A 14,961-nucleotide genomic window follows, 5' to 3' on the forward strand; every position below is an offset into this window, starting at 1 on the left:
CCCCCCCCCCGACTCCAGGCTGCACCGGGTGGGGCTCTGCCCAGACCCCGGCTGAGGAGGCACAGTGGTACATTCGCGAGGGCACTGGTGCCCAACATTGTTGGGAGTAGCTGGGAGGGCGCAAGTTCCATCAGGACGAAGGATGCACTCCGCTTTGGGCAGCAGCTCAGGAGCAGAGGGATGCGGGCCGTGGGGTGGGTGGGACGAGGGGCAAGTAGAAAGCAGCTGGTTTCTTCTGGGACTGGGTGTGCTGTGGCCTCTCTGCAGCCCCCAGGGGTGCAGCCTGGCCCCACAGCCCAGGGCAGGGCCACAAGGGAGGAGAGAGGGCTCTGAAGTGAGGCTGCTGCTAGGCCACTCTTCTCCAGGGACTCAGGCTCCCACTGACTGCCCAGAGCGATGGGCGAGGCCCCCCAAGGTGATGGGGGCCCCCATAAACACTCGGATATCCCCCCACTCCGGCCGACAGTGCAGAGGCTAATGACCCCCTCTGCCCACCGAAAGGTCCCGTCTGCCTCCCACGGTACCTGGAGAGCCAGGCCTGCGACCTCCCTCCGAGCCACTGGTGGACAGATCGCGGGTCTCCTCTGTGGGACGCGGGGCCCTGAGTCGGAGGCATTCCTGGGCAGCCGGGGGTGGCAAGTTTATTTGCTGTTTGTAGCCTGCATTGCCTTCTTAGAAAACCGCAGCCGCCACATGAAAACCGAAAACCTGATGGTAGTCATCCAGAGATAACTGGGCTCTGACTCAACCTGTCCCTTGTGGTGGTGGTGGTGGGTGGGAGGGAGCGTGCCAGGGCTGGCCAGAGATATGCTACCAGGGTCTTCTCCACTCCCCGCGCCACCGCCCCCCCCCCCAAGACTCTCAATGGTTCTTGGATCCTCAGCCAACCCCACCCCCCAATACCGCACCCTGTGGGAGGGGTGCTCAGGGGAGGCCCTGGCACCTGGTCACAGGGTCTATGCCTGCTGTACTTTGGGGCTGGGCCTCAGTTTCCTGCTTTTGACTGTGGAGACTGGTAGCCAGCCCAGCAGCCCCTCTGGGTTCTATGTGCTGGGCGTGGGGGGCACACGGCTCTGCCTGCAGCCTCAGGCGCTCCTCAGGGGCTTCTGTGAAGGAGGCATGCCAGGCCAGTTTCTGAGCCACATCCTGTCCAGACAGGGGTAATGAATTGAAATTGCATGGGTGTGGGAGCCGCTGGCTGGTGCGTTTGAAAGGCTTCATCAGCAGGCGGCCCAAGGCGGGAAGGTCTTGTAGGGGAGGGGGGCTGCAGAGCTGCCCACACCCACCAAGCCCTTGGGACTGGAGCCCAGGGTCCCACACTGCTGGCTCCATGGCGTTCACACCTCTGTGCTCACTCCATGCCACCTCCTGCACATGCCCTCTCTCACACAGTTATCGCCACAGACTGCCAAGTGACACGACTACCCATGCACAGGGGACTCCGAGGCAGAGAGTAGGTGAGTTCCCTGGGGTCCCGTGGTTCCTGGGGAGAAACTTGAGCTGGGAGCCCAGGGTCTGTGTGCACAGCCCCCAGGATTTCTGAGCCCGAGGGGTTCAGGTGCAGCCTTCCTCCAGTGGCTCTGCCCTCAGGGTGCCCCATGACTAGTTGAAATCCCACCCCTGGCCTTCCTGGTCCCAGCATCCACACTGTGTGGTGGCACCATCTGGTCTAGTCGGTGCAGCTGTAGCACTTGCCACAAGAGAGGGCTCTTACAAGCACATGTATTCTCTCACCCTGAGTGCGGGGTGCTGGCTCTCGGGAAGGCCCCTGTGTCTTCTGGGCATTTGCCCCGGGGTGGTCTTCACATACCTTGGCATCCTCTCCTCCATCTCTGCCTGTTTAATCTCAAAAGAGCTACACCCCAAGCACACCCTACACTAACCCTGCCTTGTTAGCATGCCCGAGACCTGTTTTCATAGGAGTAACAGCCACAGGGGTAGGAGTTAGGATTTCCAGTACCTTCTTGGGGGGCATAATTTAATCTATTGTGAGAGGCTGTTTTAGAGTCTGTCCTCAGAGCCCCTGGTGGTGTGAGCCCAGTGCCCAACCTACCTGGGGGGAGAATGTGGGCCGGGGTTCCCGCAGTCACCAGGTGCGTGGCCTGGCTTGGTGCTCCAGGTCTGTAAGGACTTCCAACTGTTTGCCAAGTGGGAACTGTGTGCCCACGGCCAGGGTCCCTTAGGAGAGCTCGGCCCTTGGACGTGGCCTTAGCTCTTTGTCTCTGGGGAGAAGGGGAGGGAACAGTGGTGTGAAGGGAGTGATTTGGAAGGAATTTGTGGAATTATCTTAGAATCTTATACCCAGGTCATTCCACTCTTTTTTTAATAAAAAGAGAATTGGGGTAGATATACAGGTAACAAAATGTTTGCTATTTATTTCCACGTGTGTGTTCCGTGACATTAATTCTATCCCCCTGAAGCTCAGTGACTGCCTCCCCCTCCCCCCATAACTACTAACCCACCCTGGTCTTTGTGCACTTGCCTTGTTTGGCTATTTCATATCGGGTCACTCCATTTTAAGAAATGCCCTTTTTAATATTTTCGATATCATTTTCATGCTCCGCTCCACTTCCTGGTTCTGCCTAAGGTCAAAATAGCAGAAGTATGAAAACCCTCCGTATCAAGCTTCTCAGTGTGTCTGGCCCGACCCCCAGAAGCAGGAAGTTCTGTGAGGCAATGTCTCCAGAAGCTTCCGAGTCAAGCGTGGGCTGTGTGCGGGCGGCCCATGTCCTGAGCGGGCGTGGGCCTCACGGGAGCACAGCAGCAGGCGCACCGTGGATCTTCCACCGCCCCGGGGTGGCCGTCTCCGCACACTGGGGTCTCAGAGTGGTTTGGGGGAACTGGAAACCTATGTCAGCTTTTTTGAAGCAAGCAGGTGGCGTGGGCCCGGCACCTGTGTCTGAGCTCAGCTCTGGTCGCAAGTGGGCAGCCCCCCAGAGAGGAAGCATCCCAGGCCCCAAAGCTGGTGCCCAAGACAGCTCCAGGGTCTCTTGGCACCAGGCAGTGTGGGCATCCTCCAGGCGACAACCGCTCTCTCCTTCCTGCTGTAGTAATAACACAGGGTGGAACGTGATGTCTCAGCCACGCTGGAGGGAGCAGTGCAGCGCCCTATCCAGCTTCCAGCACTCTCTTCCCACCCCAAACAGAAGCCTCACATGCCGACAGCCCACTCTGACCCTCTGAGGGCGCCCCCTTCAGTGGGTGTCGCCTTTGGGCCCGGTACCACCTGCGCTGGTCCTGGAAGCACAGCAGCAGGCCGGGCCTCAAGTCCTCCGTGTCCTCAGCTGTCCGTGAGCTCGAGAGCAGGAGCCAGGGTCACTGGGTGACTGTGAAAGGTGCCAGCACTGGGGATGGGTCACCCTGAGTCAAGCAGCCGCCCCCTTAAGCTCCGGCTACACCAGTCCTCAGGAGCCCAGTAAGGCAGTCATTCCAGTTCTGTCTCCTGAGACAGATGTCCATTCGCTGGTCTGGGGACACTCCTGTGGGGCCACCCCCCCCCCAACCCCCAGGGAGAAGCCAAGTGGTATCCATGAGCTGCCTGCCTCTGGAGAACCACTGGACACTGCCCTTCCAGGCCTGGGCTGTCGTCCGTCCTGGCTGGGTCACACAGAACTCTCTCTCCCGTACCTGGACTCTCGAGAGAGGGACAGACCATGCTGGCTCTCCCTGATGGGTTTCCGGAAGGGAAGTGGGTGGCGTGGGGGGTGCGCGGTCGGTGGGTCACTGTCCCAGGCGCAGGCCCCGCCGGGACTCTGGAAAGTCCTGTAGTGGGGACAGGCAAAGGGCAGAAGGAGCTCTGGGGGGTGTCGAGGCATCCTTTCCCTCCCCTCTGGCTCTCTGGCTGCCAAGCATGGTGGGCTTGTGGCATCCCACGAGGCCCCAAGTACTTCAGGACGCCAGAGTTGGCTCCTCCTGTGGGGCGTGGGGGGGTGGCTGACTGTCTGGTGGGGGTGGGGGGCTCTTGAATGTTGCTCCCTGCAGGACCTGGTGTCCATCCCGAAGGGCAGCCCCTCCCTATCCGTCACAGAGTTCCATCCTCCGGCAGCCACACGGCTGAGCCCGGGCTGTGGGGTGTGGTGTCCTCCGGTGGGGGTTGGGGCAGTGTATGGGGAGGGTCGGCTGCCGTGGGTGATGGGACACATTCTCAGAGGCCATCTTGGTGGGCCCTACTGTGCAGATTGGAGTGACAGATGACATAGGTGTTGGGCATCTGTAGGAGCCCCCACCACCTGGGGGTGGGTCACCCTGAGTGGAGGAGCCGCCCCCTTAAGCTCTGGCCACACCAATCCTCAGGAGCCCAGCAAGGCAGTCACTCCAGTTCTGTCTCCTGGGACAGATGTCCATTCCGGTCAGCTCAGGGTCTGGGCTCCTGACAGTACATCACGGGCTGCCCACCCATTGAGGTGTGAAGGTCACCATTCAGTCCAGGACATGGAGGGAAGGACCCCTGCACCACCACCGGGCAGGACGTGGCCTGTGGCCTGAACCAGAGGGCTGGGACAGGCCGGAGGGCTCTGCAGCTCACCTTGCTTGCCCAGAGAATCCCCCAGCCACCCGGGGGTTGGTGCTTTGGGTGCCAGTGCCCGGATGGTGCCAGTTCTTCCAGCCGAATGTAGACACGCTAAGTGCTGGAGGTGTTTGGATACACATGTGAGCAATTGGATACACATGCATACACATGGATACACGTGTTAGTGGCACGGTGGCTGAAGTGACAATTTCGGAAACCCACAGGGGCGGTTCCGCTCTGTCCGGTAGGGTTGCCGTGAGTCGGCATCAGCTCAATGGCCGGGAGGGAGTGGATAGTTTTAAGTTGGCCCCTGCAACTTGTGAAGCAGCGTTTACATCACTCCTCCTGTTATTTTCATTGGCGTTTGGAGCGGTCACAGTTTTTCCAGAGTAGAATGACGCTGGGTGGAACATGTTGGCATGGGCATCACTGAGTCATTGTCTCACTCTCAGAAGTGTGATGATAGACTTGTGCTTTTGCAGTGTCGGCAGTTCCCACTGCTTGATCTGGTCCTCAGGGCCTGGGTCTGCCCTGCCTCGTGCCCCCGCCCTGCTGCCAGATCTGGGCATTGCTGGGGCTCAGGCAGAAGGTCCTACGGGGCCCTTCCTCAGGAAGAGGGAAGCTCTGTGTCCCTGCCTCCTGCTCTGGGACCCTCCCACATGTGGGATACAGAAAGATTTTCCCCAGGTGGTTCCCCAAATATATGCCAAACCTGAGGAGCTGCTTGCATCACAGGGTAAACAACTACTTGGAGGTCAACAAAAGCTACTTAGAGGTTATCTCCCTGAGAGTATCAGGCATCTAGAGCAACCAGACAGACTATAATCTGTCCCACCTTAAGTAGGGCCCACTCCCTGCTGATAAGGATAGTGGATTGCCTCCCTGAAGGAGAGCCCAGAGACAAGGTCAAGCCACCTGGAGGATCGGGGTTAGGCTGCCATCTGGAATCTAGGCTCCGCCCATCTTGTCACATGTGTACCCTTCCGATTGTGTGTACACCCCTAGCTTGCCCCTCTCCAACTGATGTATGGCGATTGGACAACCCCTTCCTGTTACGATGTAATCAGGCAGGCTTGTGCGCTGCTTAAATATATATAAGCCTTGGTTAGAAATATATTCTCCTCTCCTCCTCCCTCTCTCGACGTGGACCTGGCTGCTGAGATCATGGCCGTCCCAGAGGTGAGCATGCTACCATAAAATGTGTCTGTCTCCTATCTTCCATGACTTTACTATGATCTTTATGTATTATAACCATGCCCCAGGCCAGAGCTGGGGGGTCACAATGGGAGCCTATATTTGGCTGCAGCTTGGGCTGGGGGAGAGGAGAGATGGCAGGCACCTGGGAAGTGCATCTGCCCGGCATTCCCTGATCCAGCTGTGGGAGCCTCCTTCACCATCGTCACACAGGAGCCCAGATCCGAGCAGCTGTCCTGGTGGACCCTGTCTCTGTGAAAAGCAAAGCCGCCATCAGGTTAGCGGCCCCCATGACTGCGGGCCCCAGTCGAGTCTCTGCTCAGCATGCGGGAGCACATCGCAGGGTCCTTCTGTCCACCCCTGGCTCGTCCATGGCCCCGAAGTCATTCCCCCAGGTCTTCCATGGCTTCTCTCTGGGGCCGAACCAATACTAGGCCACCCGCATGTTTGAGTAATGCCTGGATGGTGTCAAGACTCTCTCTCTCTCTCTCTCTCTCTCTCTCTCATATCCAATGTCTGCAAAGTCCACCCATCTGGGCAGCTGTTTCTTCCTGGGAGGGCCACCGCCAGGATAGGTTAGGAGCTACCCTTATGTGAAAGGGTTCCTCCTGTGGAAACTGCACATAGAGCAAGAGGCAGTTGTGGACCCGCACAAGGGACTACTGCAGGGTGTCACCTCAGGAAAGTGTGCAGCAGTATGGTGTCTCTCACCATACTTACTCAGTCTGTGTGCTGAGCAAATCATCAGAGACGCTGGATGATGTGAAGAAGAATGCGACATCAGGATTGGAGGAAGGCTCACTGTGCTAGTCTGGGTAGACTAGAGAAACAAATCCACAGAAAGTCATGTGTACATAAGAGACTTTTATATAAAAGGTAATTTTACTGGATAAACCATCTGGAGGAGAAAACAATGGGACCCACGGTTCCAGGGGGATATGGGAGAGGAGGTGGTGGGGGAAAGGAAGTGGGTGGTGGTAACCCCAGGGACAAGGGAACAACAAGTGATCCAAAATCAGTGGTGAGGAGTGTGTAGAAGGCCTGGTAGGGCGTGATCAAGGGTAATGTAACCAAGAGGAATTACTGAAAACCAAATGAAGGCTGAACATGATAGTGGGACAAGAGGAAAGTAAAAGGAAATAGTGGAAAGGACTAGGGGGCAAAGGACATTTATAAGGGTCTAAATATAGGCATGTAAATATGTAAATATATATATGATTATGGGGAATAGATCTATGTGCATATATAGATTTAGTATTAAAGTAGCAGAAGGACCTTGGGCCTCTACTCAAGTACTCCCTCAATGCAAGAACACTTTGTTTTAATAAACTGGCATTCCATGATGCTCACCTTCCCTACACTATCGCTGAAGACAAAGCAGGTACATAAGCAAATGTGGTGAAGAAAGCTGATGGTGCCTGGCTATCAAAAGATATAGTGTCTGGGGTCTTAAAGGTTTGAAGATAAACAAGCAGCCATCTAGCTGAGAAGCAACAAAACCCACACGGAAGAAGCACACCAGCCTGTGAGATCATGAGGTGTCGAAGGGATCGGGTATCAGGCATCAAAGAACAAAAAATCATATCATTGTGAATGCGGGGGAGTGCAGAGTGGATACCCAAAGCCCATCTGTAGGCAACTGGACATCCTCTTACAGAAGGGTCGCGGGGAGGAGATGAGCCAGTCAAGGTGCAATGTAGTAATGATGAAACATACAACTTTCCTCTAGTTCTTTAATGCTTCCTCCCTCCCACTATCGTGATTCCAATTCTACCTTACAAATCTGACTAGACCAGAGTATATACAGTGTTATAGATAGGAACTGGAAACAGGGAATCCAGGACTCATGAACCCCTCAGGCCCAGTGGTGAGAGTGGCAATACTGGGAGGGTGGAGGGAAGGTGGGATAGAAAAGGGGAACTGATCACAAGGATCTGCATATAACCTCCTCCCTGGGGGATGGACAACAGAAAAGTGGGTGAAGGGAGACATTGACCAGTGTAAGACATGACAATAATAATTTATAAATTATCAAGGGTTCATGAAGGAGGGGTGGCGGGGAGGGAGGGGAAAAAATGAGCTGATACCAAGGACTCAAGTAGAAATGATGCCAACAAATGTACAAATGTGGTTGACACAATGAATGGATGTATGGATTGTGTTGAGTTATCTGAGCCTCCAATAAAATGATTTTTTTTAAATGTTAAGTGTACAGTAAACATCCCATCCCAGTCGAGTCCAAGCCCATAAGTCCAACATTAGCCCATATGCCTGACACTGATCTACAAAGTCCTCAGATCTCACAAAACACACCCAATGACGCCAAATGCAGGAGGAAAGCCGAATCCATGAGCATGTAAGCATCTCAGTGCTGGCAGGGGTCTCACGTGGCTTCTCCAGCACCCAGGGCTGCATAAGGGTAGGTCCGTGTGGCTTCTTCTCAGGGATGTTTCACAGGGACTGAGCCTTTCACAGCTGAGGCAAGGAACTAGTTAAGGCAGCCGCTCACTGGTCTGACCACCAGAGAACAAGAAAGGCAAGGCTCACCGAGCCATTTAGCCCTCCACCCTTAATTGATCCCACATGTGTTTATCGGCCAGGTTGGCACAATCAACCTTAAGTGTCTCACTCCCCAACAACCTTCAACATGCAGATGACATCACCTTGCTTTCTGAGAGCAAAGGGGCCCGGAGACACGTAGCGACGAACGTCGGAGACTGCAGTGTGGATGGCATCTCAACGGGAAGGAGGCAGCCATCCTCACGCCTGGACTGATGAGCAACACCTTGATAAGCGGAGAGAAGATCGGAGTGGTCAATCAAGGTGCTCATTTCCCTCGGGCCCACCATCCACGCCCATGGAAGCAGCCGTGGAAACCCAGCGACTTGCACAACGGGCAGGTTAAAACACAGGTGCCCCTTGGAGGATGGATGTGCTCCTGGCCTCGGCCAGGGGACGTGTGGGAGGCGGTCAGCAGGCGAGGAAGGCCAGGGAGTTCCCCATGCATTTGCGCTGCGGTGGTGGTGAATATCGAGCCCACGGCGTGCGGACGAACGAGCGGGTCTGTCTTAGGGGAAGCAGAGCGGGCGTGCTCCTCAGAGCAGAGGGGCGTCCCAGACGTTGGGCTTGTCAGACAGGCTGCGTCCCTGGAGAAGCCCAGCCTGCTTGATACAGTAGAGGACGAGCAGACAAAGAGGCAGACTCTCCGTGACAGGGAGTAACAGCAGCTGAAACTGTAGGTTCAAGTAGAACAATTGTGAGGATGACGCAGGCCCAGACAGCGTTGTGTCGGCTTGTGCGTGGGGTCTCTGAGTCAGAACCACTCGACAGCATCAACCCGCGAGGGGTTCCGGAGAGCTGGACCACCAGGGGCTGCGGCTGAGGCCCGTTCCAGTGAGCCAGACCCTCGTGGAAGGGCCTCGGCAAGACTGTGTATTCAAGGGCCCGTGCATCGTCCAGGCCACACTGGGAACAATCAAGCTGGGAGAAACTTGGGGGGCAGCGATTCTCCACCTGCCAGCACCTGGGAGTCCTTGTGACCCAGCCGAGATCCTGGCTGAATTGGTGTGTGTGGAGCCCCGGCTTGCTGTGGTGAGTGCACTGACCGGCCCAGGTGGAAGCCACTTTCTGCCATGTGCTTGCAACACTGGGGCTGGAGAGACCCCCTTTCACCTCTCAGGGCTGGCACTTGGGGTAAGGTCTCTGAAAGGCTAGGGCAGACGCAGGGAGTGTTGTGCCCACATCTGTTGGAGCCAGCTGCCACTCCCACACAAGGATAGGCAGCTGGGGCCCAACAGGAGACAGCCAGCTCAGCCCTGAAGCCCGGGACATTCAGTTAGAGGGTGGAGAGAAACATTGGGTCTGGCCATCAGGAAGCCGGCACACGCTCCTTTGAGCACGGGCTTCCAAACCATCAGTCGCTCCTCGGGAGAAGGACTGGCCTTTCTTTTTCTGTCTTTTTAAAAAATCATTTTATTGGGGGCTCCTACAACTCTTATCACAATCTCTACATCCATCCATTGTGTCAAGCACATTTGTATATTTGTTGCCATAATTATTTTCAAAACATTTGCTTTCTACTTGAGCCCTTGGTATCAGCTCCTCATTTTTCCTCTTTCCCCCATGAACCCTTGATAATTTATAAATTATTATTATTTTGTCATATCTTACACTGGCCGACATCTCCCTTCTCCCACTTTTCTGTTGTCCATCCCCCATGGAGGAGGTTATATGTAGATCCTTGTAATTAGTTCCCCCTTTCTACCCCACCCTCCCTCCTCCCTCCTGGTATCGCCACTCTCACCACTGGTCCTGAAGGGATCAGCCGTCCTGGATTCCCTGTGTTTCCAGTTCCTATCTGTACCAGCGTACATCCTCTGGTCTAGCCAGATTTGTAAGGTAGAATTGGGATCATGATGGTGGGGGGAGGGGAGGAAGCATTTGGGAACTAGTGGAAAGTTGTATGTTTCATTGTTGCTACATCGTACCCTGACTGGCTCAAGACGGCCTGTCTCCCTGTCAAGAGCCTACAGGCCAGGTTGCTGTGAGTCGGGACCCGCTGAGGGCAGCGGTTGGGGTTTCAGGAGGAGCCCTGGGTCCTAATGGGCTACGAGCTGCACTGCTAACCACGGGGCGTCAGAGCCCCCAGCTGCTCCGGGAGAAAGATGCCCACAGGGTCTCTGGGTCAGAATTGATTTGGTAGCAGTAAGCATTGGCCTATTGGAATTCCAAGGCCTTGGATGGTACAAATGGTTGGCACTCAATTTCTAACAGAGGTTGGCAGTTCATACCCACCCAGCAGAGCCACCAAGAAGGCCTGCTTCTACAGAGATGAAGCCAAGAAAACCCACCCCATGGGGCAGTTTTACTCAGCGTGGGAATCTTCTAGCCACCCAGGAATTGGGTGGGACTCTCCAAATGAGGCATTGTGGGCCACCAGTGGGATGGAGCGGCTGGCCGTGGAGCCGGTGTCAGATGGGCTGAGCCATGATGGGCAGTGCTTTGGCTCCGATGCCCTCTTCTGTTGTGTGGTTTGATGCGACTGTTGTCTGTTTTGTGATCTGATGTCGTCATTACGCTACTGGGGTAGGTTTTGTGTCCACGCGTCCGGGCCAGGATTCTGCCAGGAGGTGCTGTAACGTCACGCAGTCAACTCCAAGACGGGCCCTTCTACAGGCAGCCGAGCCGCGCAGCTGTGCAGAGTAGGGTAGCGTTGCTGTTGCTGTTCGGTGCCGCTGTGTTGGTTCTGACTCATTTCGGCCCTCTGCACAAGAGACCCAAACCGCCAGTCCCGCTCCGTCGTCCGTCCTCACCACGGAGCTTACGCTTAGCCCACTGCTGTAAAGACAGGCAGGGGAGAGCTGAGGGGAGGAGGAGGGGGAGGAGTTGATACCAGAGATGAAGAAACAATACAGCACTGGGGAAAGTTGGGGACTTGGGACATCTCATGTCTACCTCCTAGGAACCAACCTGGCTAAGAGAAACAATTCATGGAGACCCCGAGAGGAGAAACTTGCGGTCCCCACCCAGTGGACGTCCTAGTCTGTCTATCCGAGCCAGTGGCCTCAAATGGCCGGCCAGAGCAGGAGGAAGCCCTGCTCGTCAGAGGGGAGCAGGCTCGCCCCAGCATCTTCTCTGCCCACAGAGGCCGGGAGGAAAGCTGAGCGGGACTCCCTGTGCAGGATTGCTAGAAGGAGACACCTCGTGTCTCAGTGGATTGGGGGCTTGAGGCCCAGACGGCACCGTGTCTTTATGGGGCCCACGAGAACCCACACTCAGCACCTACAGGACTCGCCAGGCAGGGGGTGGGTGGGAAGATGGGTCTTCGGTCCCATTTCTGTGCCCCATCCACCCCAGATGTGTGTCCACCCAGAGCCGGGCCCAGTAGGGTTCCTCTGTCCTGTCCGCTTCCTCCTGCCTCTTCCAAACAAATTAGGTCCTCCCTACCCAACACCTGCTGCCTACCAGGACCTCATGCACCAGGGCCAGGACCCTACCAGTGACCCCAATCATGGCCTGACTCCTCTCTGCCTCCACCTTCAGCCCCCAGCAGTGTTATGGTCCTGGTCACCTTCAAGGGAGAGAGGACCCCTAGACATGGGGTGGGGGTGTGTGTTCCTGGATGTCTCAGGCACCCATGGGGGTGGGTTGGGGCAGGGGGCAGTGACTGATGGCATAGGACCATGGTGGAGGCAAGAGGCAGGGGTCAAGCCTTAGCTACCTGCAGAGAGCGCTTAGGGAGCCCCCTCTAACTGCAGGTGGAGGAGGGAGCCCGCCTCTAGGAGAGGGTACTAGGGGGCCAACTCCTGGCCCCTCACTCATGCTGCAACTGGCAGGAGAGGCTGTGGCAGAGGCAAAGGACCACCCTGTGGGTCAGGCCTGGTCTGGAGGCTTCCGTCAGGAATCCTGGAAAGGGTGACTGCCCTGCTGACCACATGCTCCTACTCAAGTAGGGACCCAAGAGTGACTGTGGTCACAGAAGGGTCTCCTGGTACCATGATCCCACCTGCCCTCCACCAGCCCCTCCACAAGGGGACCAGCTGAGGAACAGAGGGGTCAGGCAGATGGCATAGGATGCCTGCCATGGGACAAAAGTCTGGCTGCCCCTGGAGCATGGAAAGAAAGCCCCAGAACATTCCAGAATCTGGAGCTCAGGATCTCGGCACATGTTCAGGACATGCTGGGAGGCCGGTGGGCCTTGGGGCTAAGTTTCAGGTGCTTATCCGACAGCTTCCAACACCAAGCGCCACAGCGGAAGGAAGCAGTCCCCCGCCGTGCCTACTGACTGAAACCACAAGTGGGGCCGTCCCTCCCAGGCCGCCCACGCAGCTGTGAGCAGCTGTGAGCGAAGGGTTGGGATGCCTGGGATTCCTCTCTGGACAGGACCTGGACTCTCAGAGAGATTGGACCCAAAGCTAGATGCCGTGGTTCAGAAAGCATGAAGTCCCCTCCAGCAGGGTGTGGTGAACACTTCAGCAGATGATGCCATTGGAAGAACAGGCGGTGCCCATCGCCCAACCCTCGGGCACCAGCCTGTGCGCGGATCCCCATGCTCTTGGCCCGTAGTGTCGACACACACAGCCCCCCCATGACTCCAGATCCTGCGTGCGTGCCAACTCTTACAAGGCCCAGGGGCCTCAACGGGATCGTGTGATGCCCAGGGCTGGTTCCCTATGCCCAGTGTCAGTGGGGCACATGGGGCCAATGTTTGGTGAGCAGCGAGAGCTGACATCCTGTCCAGTGGTCAGACAGGGACAGGGCAACAGGTCACTGGTCTGAGAGGCTGGGGGATAAGGCCCCTTGCGGAGCTGAAGGATCAGAGCTGGGGGCGAGGGGTCGGTGTGGAGGCACCCCCAGGAAGGCCACAGGGACTCGGGAGCTCTGGGCAGCCCTGGGGGCGCTAAGGGGCCGAGCAGGATGTGGCGTGAGAGACGGTCTTTCTGGAGATCACCAGGTGCCCGTGGGTGTCCAGGTTCAGGTGACAGCCTCTTGATGAGAGTGCTGGGCTGGACCATGGGCACAGCTGGGGTCCAGCCAGGAGAATGAGGGGCTCTGGGTGCTGTCCTGGGCCGGGCAGGGCTGCACCCTGTGACCCCATCACAAGAACCCGGGCGGGGCCGCTGACTCTGGAACCTCTGGGAGAGGAGTAGAGAGGGCCAAGTTGACTGGCTCGTAGGGAGGGCAGAGCCCCGAGGCCTGTCGAGATGACCCCAAGCGTCCCAGGCCCGGCAGGAAGGGTTCAAGGTGGAGTGGGTGCTGGATGTGGAGAAGTCAGGGGCTGCAGGCGGACATGTTCCGGGTGGAGATTCCTCATGGCCATCCCCACCTGCAGTGTGCCCGTCTCTTGAGGGCCAGTTCCAGGGCCACCTGCGTCACCACACACCAACCTCACTGGGCGCGGTCCCGACCTGGAGAGCATGGGCACTGGAGAAGGCGAGGGAGCCTAAGGCAGCAGAGCCCCGAGAATGCAGCTGAGCGCGGACGTGTGTGTGCTTGGCATGTGTTGTGCGCATGCTTCTGTGCACACGTGCTTTGTGAGTGTACGTGTGGGCACATGCATGTGAGGGTAGGGGCCCAGGGCCTCCCTGAGAGGTGGCATTGGAGCACAGGTCTGCAGGGTGGCAAGGGGGCTGTGGGTACTCTGGGAGGAACGTCCTAGGCAGAGCAGGGCCGGGTACGGAGTGAGGCAGGGCCAGGGCAGGGGATGAGGGCGGAGCAGTGGGTGAGGTGTCAGCACCCTATAGATGCGTGCAGGCCCAGGCAGGGGGGGCCGTTGCCTCCCTGATGACCTGAAGGCTGAGATCCGGTGGGCTGGGGCCCCTCAGGTGACTCAGCGCAGAGAAACTGGCGGGCCCTTGGGTCTCACTTCCACACGGCTAGAATCCTGTGCATGGGACCCTCACAAGCAGGCAGTGTAATGGCTCCGTTCCAGTTCCCCATGCGCCTCCCTGCCCGTGCCAGGCTTCTCTGGCACCTTGGCCGGCTCCTAGGGTGAACGCTGTGCCTATTCACAGCTGGACTGGGGCTGGGACATCTGGGCCAGGGAGGACTCACACCACCCTCAGCCCCCAGGGTTCCCACGGCCGACCCTACTGGAGCCCCCCCCCCCCCACCCCGCTATTCCCGAGCCTCTTGTCTCCCCCGCCCCCCCCTTCCTCCCTCAGAAGTCCCTTCGCTCCGTGTCCCAGTGACCTTTCCCCCATGCGCGCCACTTCTTCTTTCTGATGGCTCGGGGGCAACAGTTCAGCTCAGATCCCTGGCCTGTACCCCAACTTCCCTCTCCATCATCGCCCACCCCGAGTCTTCTCCCCCAGGCCCCAGGCCCCTGCATCAGGCCTGGCCCAGGGCAGGTGCTCCTGGGAAGCTGGCACACTGTGGCATTGCTGAGGGTGGCGAGAAGAGGCAGCGGCCAGGCCCGTGGGGAGCCTGGGCCTCACTTCCAGAGGCCCGAGGGGGAGCAGAAGCTGGGACTGGGGTCTCAGGCTCTGGCAGGACCCCTGCGGGGTACAGGGGATGGCCTCACTGGCCACAGTCTCAGGCTGCCTTTTTCCTCACTGGTTTGTGGTCAGGGACTTTCCTGGTCCAGTTCCTTGCCACAGACCCAGCTCCCGGGGAAGCCCTGGAGCCCACGAGTGAAAGTGGAGTGTCGAAGGTCAGCAGGCTGTAGGGAGGTGCCAGCGGCAATGTGGACACCTTAAAAGGGTGGGGGTGGGATCACAAGTCAGAAGAGCACTCCCCCCACCCTTCCATTCGCAGCT

Source organism: Echinops telfairi, unplaced genomic scaffold, assembly GCF_000313985.2.
Source record: "Echinops telfairi isolate 266 unplaced genomic scaffold, ASM31398v2 ScPeMD7_7469;HRSCAF=8507_0, whole genome shotgun sequence".
NCBI classification, from domain to species: domain Eukaryota; kingdom Metazoa; phylum Chordata; class Mammalia; order Afrosoricida; family Tenrecidae; genus Echinops; species Echinops telfairi.